The sequence below is a fragment of the Bos javanicus genome, chromosome 15 (assembly GCF_032452875.1).
Source record: "Bos javanicus breed banteng chromosome 15, ARS-OSU_banteng_1.0, whole genome shotgun sequence".
Lineage (NCBI taxonomy): Eukaryota > Metazoa > Chordata > Mammalia > Artiodactyla > Bovidae > Bos > Bos javanicus.
The window spans coordinates 27,030,389-27,048,836 of NC_083882.1; positions in this window are offsets into that span (position 1 = coordinate 27,030,389).

Genomic DNA, 18,448 nt, shown 5'->3' on the forward strand with positions numbered 1-18,448 from the left:
TCTGTCACCAGGAAAAAAAAAAAAAACAAATAAGCCACAGAAGAAAACTTTCTTAATTTTATAAAGGATAATTAGTTTTTAAAAATTGCAACAAACACCATTCTTATTAATATTGAAAGATTTACTCCTGATATGAGGAATGAGGCAACGATGTCCACTGTCACCCTCCTATACAACATTATATCTTAGGTCCTATCCAGAGCAATGAGGAAAAGGAAAAAAGTATATAATGTTCTAAAATCAATAGTCACTTTGCAAAGGATGTTAATATGTATTTGAAAACCCAAGAATTTTCAGATAAACTGATAGATAAAAAATTAATTCAGCCAAGTCAAGCAAGATTACAGTTCAACATGTCAAAATAAATTTTATTTCTATATACAACCAAAATATTAAGAACTATTTTTTAAAGAAAGCATTTTCAAATAATATTTGGATATAGCATCCAATAAAATAGCATAAAATATCTAGAAATAAACCCCACAAAAAAATGCAAAGCCTCAAGGAAAAAAACCTACAAATTTTATTAAGATGAATTAAAGAAGACTCAAAAGAGTGAGGAGATATAACATATTTATGGATTGGAAGAATCAATATTGTATGCAAAATACTGTAAAAAAAAATCAATCCTCTTCAAAATGATATAAAATTCAATGACATCCTAATCAAAATCTCAGCATGTCTTTTATTTTGTAGAGATTGATAAGTTGAATCAAAAACTTATATGAAAATGTAGAGCATAAAAATAGAAAAGACTTGAAGAAGAGTAACAAATTTGGAGGATATAAACTACACATATTAAGTATATTATTAAGCACCAAATAAGACACTGTTGAGTTGGCACAAGGTGAGCAAATGTGCAATAGAACAAAATAGAGAATACAAAGAGTCTCATGCATGCTTCATTTCTAGCAAAGGTGGTATGACAGAATGGTGGGAAATGAACAGTCTTTTCAATAAGTGGAGCTCAACTAATTGGATATTTATATGGGTGGGGGGGAATGTTGATCCCTACCTCACACTATACACAAAAATTACTTCCAGACTTATTGTAAACAAAAAAGTGAAACAATAAAGCTTCTAGAATATAAGAGAAATATATTAATGACCTAGAACTAGGTAAATATTTCTTAAATTGGGCACAAAATATACTAACCATAAAGGACAATATTGATAATGGGACCAAGTTTAAATGTAAAGCTATGTATCAAATGATATCTTAAAAGACTGAGAAGGCAACTCACATAGAGGAAGAAGATATTTTTTGATATATATTTGAAACAAAAAACTCATATCCAGAATATGTAAATAACCTGCATGCTTGGTCGCTCAGTTGTGTCTGACCCTGCCAAGCTCCTCTATTCATGGGATTTTCCAGGCAAGAATACTGGAGTGGGTTGTCATTTCCTAATCCAGGGGCTTCTTCCCAACCCAGGGATCAAATCCATGTCTCGTATCTCCTGCCTTGGCAGGCAGATTCTTTATCACTGTGCCAACTGGGAAGCCCATATGTAAATAACTCCTACAATCATTAAACACACACACATACACACACAGAAAATCCAGTAGACAAATAGGAAAAAGATGAACAGATATTTCACCCCTGCAAAAAGGGGGTATCTGTGTGTCCAAGAGGGCACATCAAAAGGCATTCAATTTCATTAGTCATTGCTGCTGCTGCTGCTGCTGCTGCGTCACTTTAGTCATGTCCGACTCTGTGCGACCCCATGGACTGCAGCCTACCAGGCTTCTCCGTTCCTGGGATTCTCCAGGCAAGAACACTGGAGTGGGTTGCCATTTCCTTCTCCAATGCATGAAAGTGAAAAGTGAAAGTGAAGTCGCTCAGTCGTGTCCGACTCTTCGTGACCCCATGGACTTCAGCCTACCAGGCTCCTCCGTCCATGGGATTTTCCAGGCAAGAACACTGGAGTGGGGTGCCACTGCCTTCTCCCCATTAGTCATTAGGGAAACACAAATTAAAACCACAAGTTACTACTATACACTTTAAAATGGATAATTTTAAAGCATTGATAATAATTGTCAGCAAAGATAAAGAGCAAATGAAACTCTCACAGACTGATGGTGCAGGTATAAGCTAGTTTACCCAAAAGTCTGCTCTTAAGTATATACCTAATAGAAATGTGTACATAAATGCATTAGAAGATGTTTCTAAAAACAACATACTGGGTTTGGGGATGTTGGGGGGAGTATCTATCAATAGCAAAATGTGTAAGTAAATTGTAATATATTCATATGGTGGAATACTATGCAACAAAGAAAATGGATGAACTAATACTACATACAACATGAATGTACCTTACAAATATGATGTGGAAGAAAATTAACACAAAAAAGCATATACTGTATGATTATATTTGTAAAAAATTCAAAAGCAAGCCACTTCTCTCTAGTGATGAAAGTCAGAATAGTGTTTAATTGTGTTTGATATGGTTAATGACTAAGAGAGGCATGGAGAGGTTTTGAGGCGCAGGTAATTTCTTGATCTGAACATTAGTTGTTTACATGCCAGTGAAAATTCATTGAACTATACTTATAATTTGTGCATTTCTCTGTACATATTTTCAGCTTCAAGTTTTTTAATACTTACCAAAAAAATAAGATTATAAACATCATCTGTAGCATGATTTTATATATGTAAACCTCTATTAAGAATATGCTAAATATACATAACTACATATGCCAAAATGCTAACAGTAATTATGTCTGGGTGTTGGTTTATGAGTAATTTTCATTTACTTCTTTATACCTTTTGATATTGTCTGAATATTTTTGATGAGAATATATTACTTTCATGAAAAACTAAAAATAATAAAGCTTTAAAGTTCTAATTTTAAAATGGAAAAAAAATGGCATTGTGGCAATATTTAAAGGAGAAAAGAGTCCTAATCTCTTACAAATATATAATTGAAGCATTTACATATGAAATAATACAATGTCTAGGAGATTGCAGGGAGAAGTGGGAAGAAAAGATTTTTTTAATGACCATATATTGGTAATTGTTGAGGCTGAATTATTGTCCACAAAGGTTCATTATACTCTTTTTTTCCACCTATGTGGAAATAATATGTTTGAATAATAAAAGGCTGAAAAACAAACATTTTTTCATAAACAGAGAATTTGTGTATGGCAGATATTACCCATAGCAAAAGCTATGCATAATCTGTATACAGGCAGAGAGGATGAATTATTAAAGATTTCCTCAAAAATCGGATGGAGTCTCAGCAGGAATCCAAAAAGAGTTTGACATGAAGACTGCTTTCATGCTACATGGAAGGTCCACCAGGTCTCACATGTTGGTCAAGAGTTCAACACAAAGAATTACTGCTTCAAAGGAAGGGATGCCAATCTCCCACCAGCCTAGAGAGATCCAAACCCAAAAGGGCACATAGTGACTTAGAAGATGAGCACCCAAAGCTGACCCTTACTCTAGGGTTTCCCTAAAAGGAGACAAGAAGGTGACTTCTTTCATAAGAATTCAGGACCTAACAGAAACGTCAGAGAAGCTTCTTGCCCTTGCAGCTTAGGAGAAAGGTATTGGAGACAGCAATTGTGGGGGGAGGTGGGATAAAGGAGAGAGGAATCATAAATTGCCTTAGATGGAAAGGCAGTGGCTGCTGTGAATTCTGGCCAAAGCTGGAGGTGTCTGAGTGCTGTCTGCAATGGTGGCACAGTAGATCCCTTATGGGACATTGTCTGGTGGGCTCTCACCCTGACTTTTGTCTGCTCTTCATCTAAGCCTGATTAGCCTTGATGTGAGTATGACCTGCCTCAATCTGTCTTTTTCACCAATCTGGCCTTGACACTCTAAGATGCTAGTATTTTCTATAATCTCTTTTTTGTTAATGGATAAAACCACCACTAGCTGAATTTTCAGCAAATTTCAAGTACAGGTCAAAGACCTTAATTTCTTTTGGAGAAGGGTGCTTGGTAGGAGTAGTCAACACAGCAGCTGAGAAATCTAAACGTTGGAGACACTTCCATACTTCTTTATAAAAACCAGAAGAATTACACTGTTACCTAAACATGTATGTTTCACTTTTTTTAATCTGAGTGCAACCTAGAACTTGAAGAGTGATTAAAGACAATAAACTAAGGCATTCTCTAGAACAATGCTGTCCAATAGAAATACAATGCAAGCCACAAATGTGAACCACACATGTAATCTTAAATGTTCTTGTAGATAATTTTTAAAGGTAAGAAAATAAACATGTAGATAATATACTTTATTAAATTTAATGTATTCAAAATATTATTTTAACATGTAATAAACATTAAAAATATTAATGAGATATTTTACATTTTTGTGCTACATATTTGAAATCATGTGTATATTTTACACTTAGGGCACCTTTCAGTTTGCATGTGTGCTCAGTCATGTCCAGCTCTTTGCAACACCACGGACTCTAGCCTAGGAGATTCCTCTGTCCATGGGATTTTTCCAGGCAAGAATACTGGAGCCAGTTGCCATTTCCTACTCCAGGGGAATCTTCCCGACCCAGGGCTTGAACCTGCCTCTCCTGCGTTGGTTGACAGGTTCTTTACCACTGAGCCACCTGGGAAGCCCTCCTTTCAGTTTAAACTGGTCACATTTCAAGAGCTCAATAGCGACACATGGCCACTTCCTCTCTTATTAAACAAGCACAGTCCTAGAAGCCAAGCCCATAATGACTGCTGAAGACTATTACAGCTGAGAGGCTGAGTTTTCAATCATAAGCTGCCCTAACACCCCTAAAGCCCCAGCCATGCCCAATTCCTGGAGAACCCATTGTTCTACTCAAGCCCTAGATAAGACTGGTTCTACAAGGAGCAATAAATGACAATAATTATGAAATTGGTAAAAAAAGAAATGTTATCCTACTTGGCTATATAATCAAAGTGTAAAGGTTTCCTAATATCTCTCAAAGGTCACTGGAAGCCCAGTGGTTCCAACCACATGACCCTCTGATGGTCACCACGAAAGCACTCAGAAAAAAGTACAATCACATTCTTTTTTACTGCAAAACATTCAGCACTAATCCTGGAAAATAAAAAGAGCTAAGTGAAATACTGAAAAGATACATTTGGGGAAAAAATATAACGATGCGAATTAATTGCAGTTTTAAAGAAAGAGGGAAGGGAAAGGATGAGGCGATGAAGAGGCATGAACTTGGAGCCACACTGTTTGCTCTGAGATGTCTCCAGTCTCAACCCACTCCTCTATAACATAGAACAATGATACCTACCTCTCAGCAGCTGTAACGACTAAATGAGAGAAAACCCAGTGCCTAGCATGTGCCTTGCCCAGAGTAGATGGAAAAAAATGTATTTTTTTATTTTTGTAATCAACAAATACTTGTTCAATAGCCAAATATACAGCAGATGCTAAAAAACCCAAGTCTACAAAGAGGTAGTATTATGAACACAGAACAGTGAGTACCATTCAGAGATCTCATCTTTTCTAACAAACAAACAAAAAAAGGCTTGTACCCAGCTCTGCAGCCCAAGCCTTTGCATCTGTTACTTGTGTCTGGCTCATTTATGAAATCTCTAGGGCAACATACTGGCCTCAGGAGCATTGGCTTTTCCAATCTGTTCACCATTATTCTGACTTTTGACAGGCATGACACTCAAGGAGAAGGTGGGAAAGTTTCTGGAGGGACTACCAAGCAGATGTGGGCATGTATACCAATCACCCAAAGGTGTAGAATCCAAGGAAACTCTATTACAGAAGTGAAATGATGGCTATAGAGAGTCAGTTACCAAAAATCTTCTTTGCGACTTTCCAGATCACCACTACCTCCCTCATCTCCCACTGCTACTGCTTCAGAGGGCCCGTCTCTTCCCAAGATGCACAAAGCTGAGCAAGGGACACACTGCCATGATGAGCCAGTTATCTCCAGAGAGCTCTGGTTAAGCAGCCTATCGCCCACTGCATCAACAGAAGAGTAAGTCTAGAGAAAGGAAGCATGTGGTCAGGTTACAGGTGTGTGTGCATTGATGCCATGAGGGCTCCACTGCTGCCTACCGATGGAGGGGCTGGTGATGGAGGCACTGGTGATGGAGGGGCTGGTGATGGAGGGGGCTGGTGGTGGAGGGGCTGGTGATGGAAGGGCCTGGTGATGGAGGGGCTGGTGATGGAAGGGCCTGGTGATGGAAGAAGGCTGGTGATGGAAGGGGGCTGGTGATGGAGGCTCTGGTGATGGAGGGGCTGGTGATGGAAGGGCCTGGTGATGGAGGTGCTGGTGCTGAAGGGGGCTGGAGATGGAGGCGCTGGTGGTGGAGGGGGCTGGTGGTGGAGGGGCTGGTGATAGAAGGGCCTGGTGATGGAGGCGCTGGTAGTGGAAGGGCTGGTGATGAGGGGCTGGTAATAAAGGTGTCTAGTAATGGTTGCCGGAGAAGGCAATGGCACCCCACTCCAGTACTCTTGCCTGGAAAATCCCATGGACGGAGGAACCTGGTAGGCTGCAGTCCATGGGGTTGCTAAGAGTCGGACATGACTGAGCGACTTCACTTTTACTTTCCACTCTCATGCATTGGAGAAGGAAATGGCAACCCACTCCAGTGTTGTTGCCTGGAGAATCCCATGGACGGAGGAACCTAGTAGGCTGAAGTCCATGGGGTTGCTAAGAGTCGGACACGACTGAGTGACTTCACTTTTACTTTCCACTCTCATGCATTGGAGAAGGAAATGGCAACACACTCCAGTGTTGTTGCCTGGAGAATCCCATGGACGGAGGAGCCTGGTAGGCTGCCGTCTATGGGGTCGCACAGGGTCGGACACGACTGAAGCGACTTAGCAGCAGCAGCAGTAATGGTTTCTAATGTGCACAACCTTTTTTTTTGTCCTTGTTCCAGCCCACTTGGCACAGCACTGAGAGCCTCTATTCACTCTATCTTCCCCTGTGTCCTAGGATCTGGAATCTCCCTGCACTGATCACCTGTGGTTATCTTCCTTCACGTATCTGCAGAGGGCAGGCCCTGTCCCGAGCTTCTCCAGGCCTGTCCATCTCCTCCAAGCCATGAGTCAGCACCAGCCCCCAGGGTCCTGCCTCTCACACAAAATGGGTACCTGTGACCAGACCACTGATACCAGAGACATCATGTAAATGAGACCTAGGAGGGGACAGTCAAGGGAGCTGATGAGAAAGTCCAGACTCAGGGGAGGTAGAACTATCTTTCATTGAGTCCTACCAGGTCTCACACACACTTTGCCTGACACACAAAGCCTAATTTAGATTTCAGCCCAGCTCTGTGAGAGAAAAATCATTATCCCCATTTCACAGAAGAGAAAATTAAGCAACTCCACAATAGAAGTAATTTGTCTAAAGTTATCCCTCCAGGATGGCAGAGCCAATATTAGAAACTAGGTCTCTCTGACTTCACTAATTTTTTCACTGCAAATAGTTTCTAAACTTTCTGTGAACATCTGCTTGCGTCCTAGACCCCAGCAAGTCAGTGTGCACATGCTCAGATGCTTAGTCATGTCCATCCCTTTGCAACACCATGGACTTTAGCTGGCCAGTCTTCCCTGGCCATGGGATTTTTCAGGTAAGAATACTGGAGCAGGTTGCCATTTCCTCCTCCAGGGGTTCTTCCCATCCCAGGGATTGAACCCCTGTCTCCTGCACTGGCAGGCAGATTCTTTACCAATGAGCCTCCTGGGAAGCCCCCAGCAATTGGGAGCACCTGAGTAATTCAATAGGCTGTGAATTGCAAGGGCAGTTCTGATGGAATTCTCCTCTTTGTCGTGGGAAAAGTCACTCAGCCAAAACCCTCAACCATGGTGATCCGGTGCCCAGTGCTCTGCCTTACTCACAAGGAACACTCCTCTCCTTGAGACCTTGCCCCACTTCTGTCAGGGAGCCTTCGGGAATCCACTGGGCCCAAGAGTGCCCTGCACGAGCCCCAGCCCAGCCCAGAAGCTAAACCATCCGTGACCCAAATCTTCTCAAAACCGAGAATTTTCTCATTGGAAGGAGCCTCCAAAGTCATTTCATCCAACTCCTCAGTTGAAGCTAAGGTCTTCCTGACAGGGACCCCCTGTCTCTCATGCCCCTCCTTCCTCTTGTAGAGATTCTCCCTACTTCTCTGCCTGATGGGGACGTCCTCCAGTGACCGGAACTCGCCTCCTCCCTAGGGTACCAGCATCCCCCTTGGTCAGTGCCAGCCGGAGAAACCTCTTGTGTTGGGCCCCAGGCCGTCTTCCTGAGGCTTCTACACATGTTCTATTTCTACCCTTAAGGATGTGGAGAACAGGGTTTGTCCCCTCTCACTCACAATAGCCCTGGGGAGACAGCTGTCATGCTTCTTTGAGTCCTTGGGCCTACAGACAAGACCTCCTTGTTTCCTTCCACCATTTCTCGCGAGACACTCATATCTCGCGAAACACTCATTTCTCGCGAGAGACTCCTTTCTCGCGAAGCTTTTACCTTCACACCGTCTCCAACATCCTCCACTGAATACACTGCCACTGACAGGCCTCTGATAGTGAAGATACTGTTAAAAGCCGTCGTCATTTGCTGCAGTCCTCTCATCTCCTTTCTCTCTCTCCCTGTTTCTCTTTCTCCCAGGTTCATAATGAAAAAAAAAAAAAAGACCAGGTCCTGCAGCCTCATCCTCAGCAGCCCCGTGGGGCTCCAGCAGCCAATTTCCTAGCATCTGCATCCTGAGCACACCTGGGGCTTCTCATTCCAGCCCCACCACTACTTCACAGAGACTTCTGCTACCAGCCAGCGGCAGAGGAGATGGGCCCATATAAGCAGAAACTTTCATTTGCCAGGACTTGGCAGGAACTCAGAAAACCTTCACAACTCCTTGACTGGCTGTGGGACAAACTGTCTCTTCGATCCAACTGAATAATCCAGTATCCAAATAGCAGGGGACAATCCAGGGCAAACAAGGGTTTCCATACCAATGCCCCTAGAGCAGGGAGGGGCACACAATTTTCAAAGACATTCCTGAAGCTCCCTGCCACAGAACACCTCCTCTTTCTTGGGACACCATGAATGAGGGAATTGTTAAGCGAAGCAGCAGAGACTTGGCCTGGATGTTGAGAAGACACCCTGAGTTACAACCTGGGAGGCTGAGACACATGACAAAGTTATCTGAGGACCCCCAGGGAGGCTGTTCTTTGCTCAGAGTTGAGGGGGCAGCGTGGCACTCCATTCCCCATGCAATTTGGGAAGGTCTCTCAGACACAGAGTGGGTATCACGAAATGCAGCCTAAACCCACACATATGTATCATTCCTGCTCCCCACAGTTACACAATTAGCCTGCATAACCACTTGAGTGGAGGGAGAGGTAGGAGCCAACCTCATCCCTCCTGTAACCTGGCTGTGATATCACCCCAGTTCTGGCCAACTTTGCCAAGAAGCATGCAGGGGACACCAGGGGACTCTCAATTGGCTGAAGAAGCCCTGGAACCACTGCCTGCCCTATTTGTTTTATATGCTACCTAAGACCTGCCCCTGTCCCCAAGAACTTACAGTCAGTTAGGGGACACCTCATACCTGGCAATAGAATGTTCAGTCACACTCCAGGCAGCTGAGAGCAAGGCATAGACGGTCCAGGGAGTTAATCACATAGTAAAGGCCGGAGGAGTGATCCTGCAGAGAAAGTGGGATCTTCAAGGAGGACACACATGGGAGGTCTAATCAATCACTGGGCCAATATATTTGCTCCAGTAATTCCAATTATGTTGGCCCAGATCAGGCTATAATGGCAAACACTGCCCTGGATGGGCCACTCAGGTCCCAAGCACCGCCTCCCTCACAGCCCACCAGCTCATCCCAGCTCCCAACTCTGGGCTCAGTGGCCCAAAGAACACTGTGCAGTGAGGGCCAGCCCTCTTCCACAGCTCTCTCTCTCTCTCTCAGTCCCAGGTTTCTCTTTTACTGTATAGTTCCAAGCACTATCTATTCATACCCCAGCTAAAAGCATCAGGAAAGGCTCTGATAAGTCATCCACACCAGTGGTTTGCCTTTTAAAGAACAAACATGTGAAACGTTGAAATGAAAAATTCTTGGGCATCAGAACATGGGTAGAGGATATAGTTCTGGTTCAGAAAGCAGGAGGAGGAGCTTCTAAGGTTCCACATTTCCCCTGTAGGCGACAGCTTCCTCTGATTCCCAGGAGGCTCTTGCTGCCTCCAAGAGCTGGGAATCTCACTGAATAACAGCAATAGGAGAGAGCAGTGTCCCTCCAACCCCCATTCCTAGGGTGGTCTGTGGGCAGTGCCCGCACTCAGCCATAGGTACCCCTCAGCAGACCCCATCGCTGCCACAGCACAGTTCACTGTGTAACCCTGGGAAGAGACCTTCTCAGACCTGAGAACAAGGTCTCCCTCTCCTTGTTTTCTCACCTGTCAGACACGGGCCTTGAACTGGATGGCTCCTAAGCCCACTTGCTCACAGACATTCTGGTCACTTGGGTCTCTGGGCTGTAGCTGTAGGAAAGATCATATTCATCTTCCCCCTCGCCCTCTCTCTCTGGTGACCCACCTTCATCAAGGAAAAAAGATGCAGAAGGTAGGTGCTTAAAGAACTCTCTTTTCTTCCTATCCCCTTCCTTGCAGGCATGCAGGAGATGGCTGGAGGGACAAGAAACTGAGTGGTAGGAAGAAAACCTGGTAAGTCACTTAGATATTTTTTTCCTGGGCTAAGATAAAGGGGAAGGGAAAAGAAGTACCAGAAATTGAACCCAATACCCTAACCCAGTTAGGTCCTAGTTTGAACAAGCGTGCAGTCCTGAGTCTACCCTGGGGCAAAACACATGGACAAGATGAGGCCAGGATCACACTCTCCTTCTTCTCCAGACTAGGCTGCACCAAAACAGTTTCCACGGAAAATTTGAGATGTCTTGGCAGGAGGGTTGGCAAAGGGGTTAAAGCTGCAGACAGGCCGCTAGACTTGCAGACCCATAGGGCCCCTTCTGGTTCTGGCATTCTGTGAGAAGTTATACCTGGCCTGGGCCATTAGAGGTCCCTGAAATGTCTGTGATGTCCACCTTGCCTATCCCTGCTCAGAGCCCCCTGCCAGCAGAGGACCCAGTTTCCAAGGCTGGATGCCCATGCAGGTCACCGTCAGCATCACTGCCCACCCCTCTGTGCATACCCCTCCAGATCCCTATTTATAAACATGGCAGAGGCAGGCAAGCTGAGGAAACAGCCGTTTCTATGCTAACTGCCCACATGTGACCTGAGGGTTAGATTGCTGCTTCTGCTGCTGCTGCTAAGCCGCTTCAGTTGTGTCCGACTCTGTGCGACCCCATAGACAGCAGCCCACCAGGCTCCCTCATCCCTGGGATTCTCCAGGCAAAAACACTGGAGTGGGTTGCCATTTCCTTCTCCAATGCATTAAAGTGAAAAGTGAAAGTGAAGTCACTGAGTTGTGTCCGATTCTTGCAACCCCATGGACTGTAGCCTACCAGGCTCTGTCATCCATGGGATTTTCCAGGCAAGAGTACTGGAGTGGGTTGCCATTGCCTTCTCTGGAGGGTTAGATTATGAAACCATAAAACTGCTCAGAAAGCAGGGGAGCTGGAGTCCCTGAGCCCTTAAGGCAGAGAAGAGCCCAGCCTCCTGGTCTAACCTAGATTTGAGCCTTGGCCTTGGACACTGAAGGCCCACATGGCTATAGAAAGGGCTGCTGGCCCTGGAAACCAGCCACCAGTGTGACTGCACTTAGAACACTGCTGTGCCCAAGCATGGGGCCAGCACGTGACCCCCTTAGCACAGTCAGTACTGCACTCAACCAGCCTGCCCTCACCCCCTTCTTTCCAACCCAACCCTGTGGCAGGGATGCCCAGTCAAAGAAACATAATCAGGACTCAGGAGATTGAGCTCTGGCAGATGTGGACCTGATCGCCTAGCTCATCCCCCTCTCTGAGCCTCAGTTTTCCCCCAACAGCCTATACAACCCCAAAGGCTCTTCCAACACATTGCCCTTCTAAGAGGAGATCTGGTAGACTCATTCACAGGGAATAGTGTGAAAGTCGCTCAGTCATGTCTGACTCTTTGCAACCCCATGGACTATACAGTCCATGGAATTCTCTAGGCTAGAATACTGGAGTGGGTAGCCTTTCTCTTCTCCACGGGATCTTCCCAATCCAGGGATCAAACCCAGGTCTCCTGCATTGCAGGCAGATTCTTTACCAACTGAGCCACAAGGGAAGCCCAAGAATACTGCAGTGGGTAGCCTATCCCTTCTCCAGCGGATCTTCCTGACTGAGGCTTCTTTACCAGCTGAGCTATCAAGGAAGCCCCATTCACAGTGACGTGCGTGTAAGTGAATGTATAACAATTTCCTCTTCTTACTTAGAAGAAGAATCTCTCTCAGAAGAATGAAGAGACAGAAATAGAATTTCAGATAGAAAAATAAGCCAGTCAGGGCACCCTCTAGAGACAGAAAATAGGTAAAGATGTCCTGTGACAGGAAGAAAAGATTTGGCCTCATTATTTGGCTGCATGCATGCTAAGTCGCTTCAGCCAAGTCTGATTCTTTGCAACCCTATGAACTGTAGCCCACCAAGCTCCCCTGTCCCTGGGATTCTCCAAGCAAGAATACTGGAGTGGCTTACCATGCCCTCCTCCAGGGGATTATCCAGACCTAGGGGTCAAACTTGAATCTCTTTTGTCTCCTGCATTGGCAGGTGGGTTCTTTACCACTAGAGCCACTGGGAAGCCCTGAGTCCCTCACATAAATAGGCAGGAAAAGGAGGTGGTCATTAACCCAAGCCCATACCCTTTTGTAGGCAACTCCAGGACTGGACAAAGCAAGTACCACCAGACGCCTTCCTGCCACTCACCCAAAAACTGTTCTCTGACTATTTGGGCAAAAGAGCTGGCTGCTTCTGGCCAACGCCACAGCCTTTGGCAGAGGGGTGGAGAAGGAGTACCTGAATATCCATTTTGTATACAAAGGATACTAGATTATCAGAGCATCCAGTCCCATCACTTCATGGCAAATAGATGAGGAAACAGTGACAGATTTTATTTTCTTGGGCTCCAAAATCACTGCAGATGGTGAATGCAGCCATGAAATTAAAAGATACTTGCTCCTTGGAAGAAAACCTATGACAAACCTAAACAGCATCTGAAAAAACAGAGACATTACTTTGCCAACAAAAGTCCATATAGTCAAAGCTATGGTTTTTCCAGTAGTCATTTACAGATGTGAGAGTTGAACCATAAAGAAAGCTCAGTGCTGAAGAACTGATGTTTTTGAACTGTGGTGTTGGAGAAGACTCTTGAGAGTCCCTCGGACAGCAAGATCAAACCAGTCAATCCTAAAGGAAATCAACCCTGAATATTAATTTGGAAGGATTGATGCTGAAGCAAAAGCTCCAATACTTTGGCCACCTGATGCAAAGAGTCGACTCATTGGAAAAGACCCTGATGCTGGGAAAGATTGAAGGTGGGAGGAGAAGCGGTGACAGAGAATGAGATGGTTGGATGGCATCACGAACTCAATGGACATGAGTTTGAGCAAACTCCAGGAGATAGTGAAGGAGAAGGAAGTCTGATGTGCTGCAATCCATGGGGTCGCAAAGAGCTGGACATGACTTGTGACTGAACAAGAAGAACATGGTGGCTCGGTGGTAAAGAATCTGCCTGCCGATGAAGGAGACGCAGGAGAACTGAGTTCAATCCTTGGGTCGGGAAGACCCCCTGGGGAAGGAAATGGCAACCCACTCCAGTATTCTTGCCTGGAAAATTCCATGAACACAGGAGCTTGGTGGGCTACAGTCCAGGGGTTTACAGAGTGGGACACAGTTGAGTGACTGAACTCACAAATACAAGGACAGTCTTACAAGATGGAAGTTTAAAAAACAGTAGATGCATACCCACCTGGCATAAGTGGGTAGAAACAAAACCTACCCATGTGCTTCAGTGATTGAGAATAAACAATTGCAGCTCATACAACCCAGTAACAAGCAAACAAACAACTCAATCCAAAAATAGGCAGAAGACCTAAATAGACTTTACTCCAAACAGGACACACAGATGCCCAACAGGCACATGAAAAGATGTTCAGCATTGTTAATTATTAGAGAAATGCAGATCAAAACTATAGTGAGGTATCACCTCACACCAGTCAGAATGACTATCATTAAAAATCTACAAATAATTAATTCTGGAGTGTGTATGGGAAAAAGCGAACCCTCCTACACTGTTAGGGGGGAATGTGTATTGGTGCAGCCACTATGGGGAACAGTATGGAGGTTCCTTTAAAAGCTAAAAATAGAGTTATCATGCTGCTGCTGCTGCTGCTAAGTCGCTTCAGTCGTGTCCGACTCTGTGTGACCCCATAGACGGCAGCCCACCAGGCTCCCCCGTCCCTGGGATTCTCCAGGCAAGGACACTGGAGTGGGTTGCCATTTCCTTCTCCAACGCATGAAAGTGAAAAAATAAAGTGAAGTTGCTCAGTCGTGTCCTACTCCTAGCGACCCCATGGACTGCAGCCCACCAGGCCCTTCCGTCCATGGGATTTTCCAGGCAAGAGTACTGGAGTGGGGTGCCATTGCCTTCTTCGAAGTCAGAGAAAGACAAATACCATATGATACCACCATTTGCATGTGGAATCTAAAATACAATACAAATGAACTTATTTACAAAACAGAAACAGATCATAGACACAGAAAACAAATCTATGGTTACCAAAGGGGAAAAGATGTAGGGGAAGGATAAATTAGAGTTTGGGATTAGCAGATACAAGCTCCTGTTTATAAAATAGATAAACAACAAGGACCTACTGTGTAATTCAGGGAACTATATTCAATGTCCTGGAACAAATCATAATCAAAAAGAATATATACTACATATAAATATATACATATATATTTGTTACTATTGTTTACTCAGTCGTATCCGACTCTTGGCAATCCCATTGGCTGTAGCCTGCCAGGCTCCTCTGTCCATGTGATGTTCCAGGCAAGAATACAGGAGTTCATTGCCATTTCTTCTTCCAAAGGATCTTCCCAACCCAGGGACTGAACCCAAGTTTCCTGCAAGTCTCCAGCATTGGCAGGCAGATTCTTTACTTCTGAGCCACTAGGAAAGCCTAGGCTTTCCTATATATATATATAAAAAATATATTTATACATATAAATATATAAATATATATATTCAGATATATATATATATATATCTTAATCACTTTGCTCTACACCAGAAACTAACACCACATTGTTAATCAGCTATACTTCACTTAAAAAGAAAAAAAAAGAAAAGAAAAAAAAGAAGTACAGACTGATTACACGTGACGCACAAAGTCCTGGCCTTTTTTGCTTCTGGCTGAACCAGCTCGTGGCCCTGCCCAGCTATTTTCCCCTCATCCTCTCCTCTTTGCTCAGGGTAATAATATTCAACCTAATGAATAGAGACCCCAAATTTCATCCATACCCATTATCTCATTTAAATTTTGTTGCATTTTACTAATGAGAATATTGAGATTCATAAAGGTTAAAAGACTTAGCCAAGATCAGACATTCAATAATTGCACTTGAACCCAGGTCCGCAGAGTCTACAACTGGAACTCTTTGCATCTTGTAACGGCTGCTGGGCAGGGCTGGGAGGAGCAAGGACAGCTTGTGAGTGGGCATCAGTCAACTCCCTGGCGGCAGGAGGGCAGCAGGGCCAGCGCTGATGGAAGCCCAGGAGCCCATGGCAGGACAGGAGAGTTTCCTCACAAAATGGAGCAGGCCGCCAGCATGCTCATTACCCAAGCTTATTCCATTTCATAATAAATGGAGCCCCTGGAGGGCCAGGCATGATGGGTGGGGTGAGATGGGGAGTGAAGACTATTACGGGATTTTAACCTTCGTCTTCTCTTTCCGGGCCTCTGAAACAGCTGTTCGACAAAATGGATCTGTGCAGACAATCATTTTTGCTGCATTACTTAATATACAGTTGCTCTCGGCAAGAGATATAATTGACTTGCTTAACTAATCAATCTTTCTATAAGCATAGCTGCTTTTCCTCTCCCAGTGGGGGAGGAAACAGGGGGAAGGCGGGGGAGGAAAAGAGAAATTGCAAGAAGCAACCTTTGGCATGAATTACAGAGCTCCAACACCCAGCTGAGGTTTCAGAGCTAGGGGGTAAAAACTGCTGCCAAGTCTTTCCATCCAGTCTCCTTCTTGGTCCAGATGTGATCTGTGGTCACCTGGAGTAACGATTGCCCCACTGGAAATAGAGGCAGGAGTTCCAGAGGAAGTCAAAGGGGGTATGGCCCCAGCAATTCAAAATTCATCTTCAGTGGTCTTTGGAGTGACTTGCTGTATATTTAGAAAAAAATAAAAATGTGCCTGATGACCTGGGACTTGAAACACTCAAATGCAAGGAAGCCATGGATATAGGCTCATTTGGGCTAAGTGTGAAAATATCCAGCCTCCCCCATATGCCACCCACCCCCAAGCTAATTTCTCCATCTCTCCTCTTCTGCAATGAGATCCGTCACCCAGCAAATTCCCCTAAAGCACAGGCCCAGGCCACACTGCCCTCTCTCTAATCTCTTCTGCATCTGACTCCCCCTGCCCTCCATTCAAAAGAGAAACTTCAACCCCCTCTGCTCTTCCTTACACACACACACACTCCCCAAGTACTACTGAATTGGGGGTTATCATTCTAAATTTACAGGAAATGAAGTTGAAGAATGAGTCACAAAGTAGAGAGGGTAACTGAGTTAAATATGATGATGACACCCAAGAGGCTACATGACAAAATCAAAAATACCCCCTCAGGGCTCATCCCCACCCCCTCCCAGCACTCCAGTCCTGGTAAGTCTGTCTCCTTCTCTAACTCAAGTATACCAAGCTAAGGGAAGTGCCCCTTGGCTGGCCTCTCACCCCTCTGCATCTAGGTGGACTAACCAGATGCTGTTATTATTTGTCTATGTGTTCATCACTCCAATGCCACAAAGTGCTTTGTGAAAGCAAGATTTTTTTTTTTTTTTTGCTTGACCACTATTTCTTCCGTGCCTAGTACTTGACCTGAAAAATCGAGGCATTCAATGTAGGATTGATATGAAATCCTGAAGCCCAAAATGACAATGTATCCATTTCAAGGTCCCTCAGTAGAAGATACCTCTCTCTAGAGAAGAGATCCAAGATCCATCTTCTGTCTCATTCAGTGTTTTTTATCAATGGCATGGATGAAGTTTGAGAAGGGGTGATTACCTAATTTGTAGATGACAAAGTTTAGAGAAATTAATTGCATGGCAGACCTAGACTTAGATATCTGACTGTCTAAGCTAGAATACAAGCCAAAACCACACAGATGAAATCCAGGAGTGTTAAGGTTTGCATTTAGGTTCAAAGAATCAATTGCACAAGTCTAAGGTAAGGGAGCTCTGGCTTGGCAGAGATTCTTGAGAAAACAGATCTGCGTTTAAGCTGACCACAAGCTCAATATGGCGCTGCAGCTGTTAGGAAGGGAAAGGAATCTTAAAAGTGCCCAATTAAAAGGGAGAAACAAAAGCCACTCGGTAGTTTGCCCTGATGGAACCCATCTGGCTCATTGGGGTATGTTCTTACTAGGTCATTTTAAAAGGGGCAGTGGAGAGTGACTGGATACCAAGGAGTTTAGAAGCAGTGCAAAGACTCTGGGAGTGTTTTACCCAAAACAAATGACAGGTAGTTTCAAACAAGAGACAGACTGTTCCTTGCAAGAGAAAGGAGTCAAGATTTGCCTGGCAGTGTAGAGGTTAAAAAAAATAACTGGTTCAGAAGCCAGAGTTTCCTGGGTTCAAGTTTACCTGGGCTCTGCTGTTTACCAGGTGAATGAGCTAGGGCAAGTTTCCTGACTTCTCTGAGCCCAGTTATCAGTAAATAGTTATAATGGTTCTCAACTCATTTAACCTAGAAGCTCAAACACACATATCTTAGAGAAAGGCACAAGGTCAAGTCTCCATAAACAATGGCATGTTACTATGCTGTGACTCTACAACACAGACCAGGAGGGAAGTGCAGAAGCTGGTTACCAGAGGATTATTTCACTGCACTGAGAACTTTTAACAACCAGGACTGCTGCCCAAGTGGGATGGAAGTCCTGGTGAGATGGAGAATTTCTGGTTGTTTGACTACTAGACAGGCTAAGTGCTGTGGATGGGACCGTCTGAACCTGGTAATGATTCCATTTAAGGTCCTTTTAAAGAAAAAAAAAAAAACTATGTATTTATTTATTTATGAATTTGGCTGTGCCACATCTTAGTTGTATGTGGTACCTAGTTCCCTGGCCAGGGATTGAACCTGGGCCCCTGGCATCAGCCACTAGACCACCAGGGAAGTCCCTAGGGTCCCTTTCAACTCTAAGACTCTTGGAGTCTCCAGGAAATCTTCCTCCTTCCTTACCCCTTGGGGGAGCTGATCAAGTTTTTCCCTTTTATGTAAGGAGTATAAGAAATGGAGCATTGATAGGATTTCCTACTCCATAGAGGAACCTTCCAACCCTCT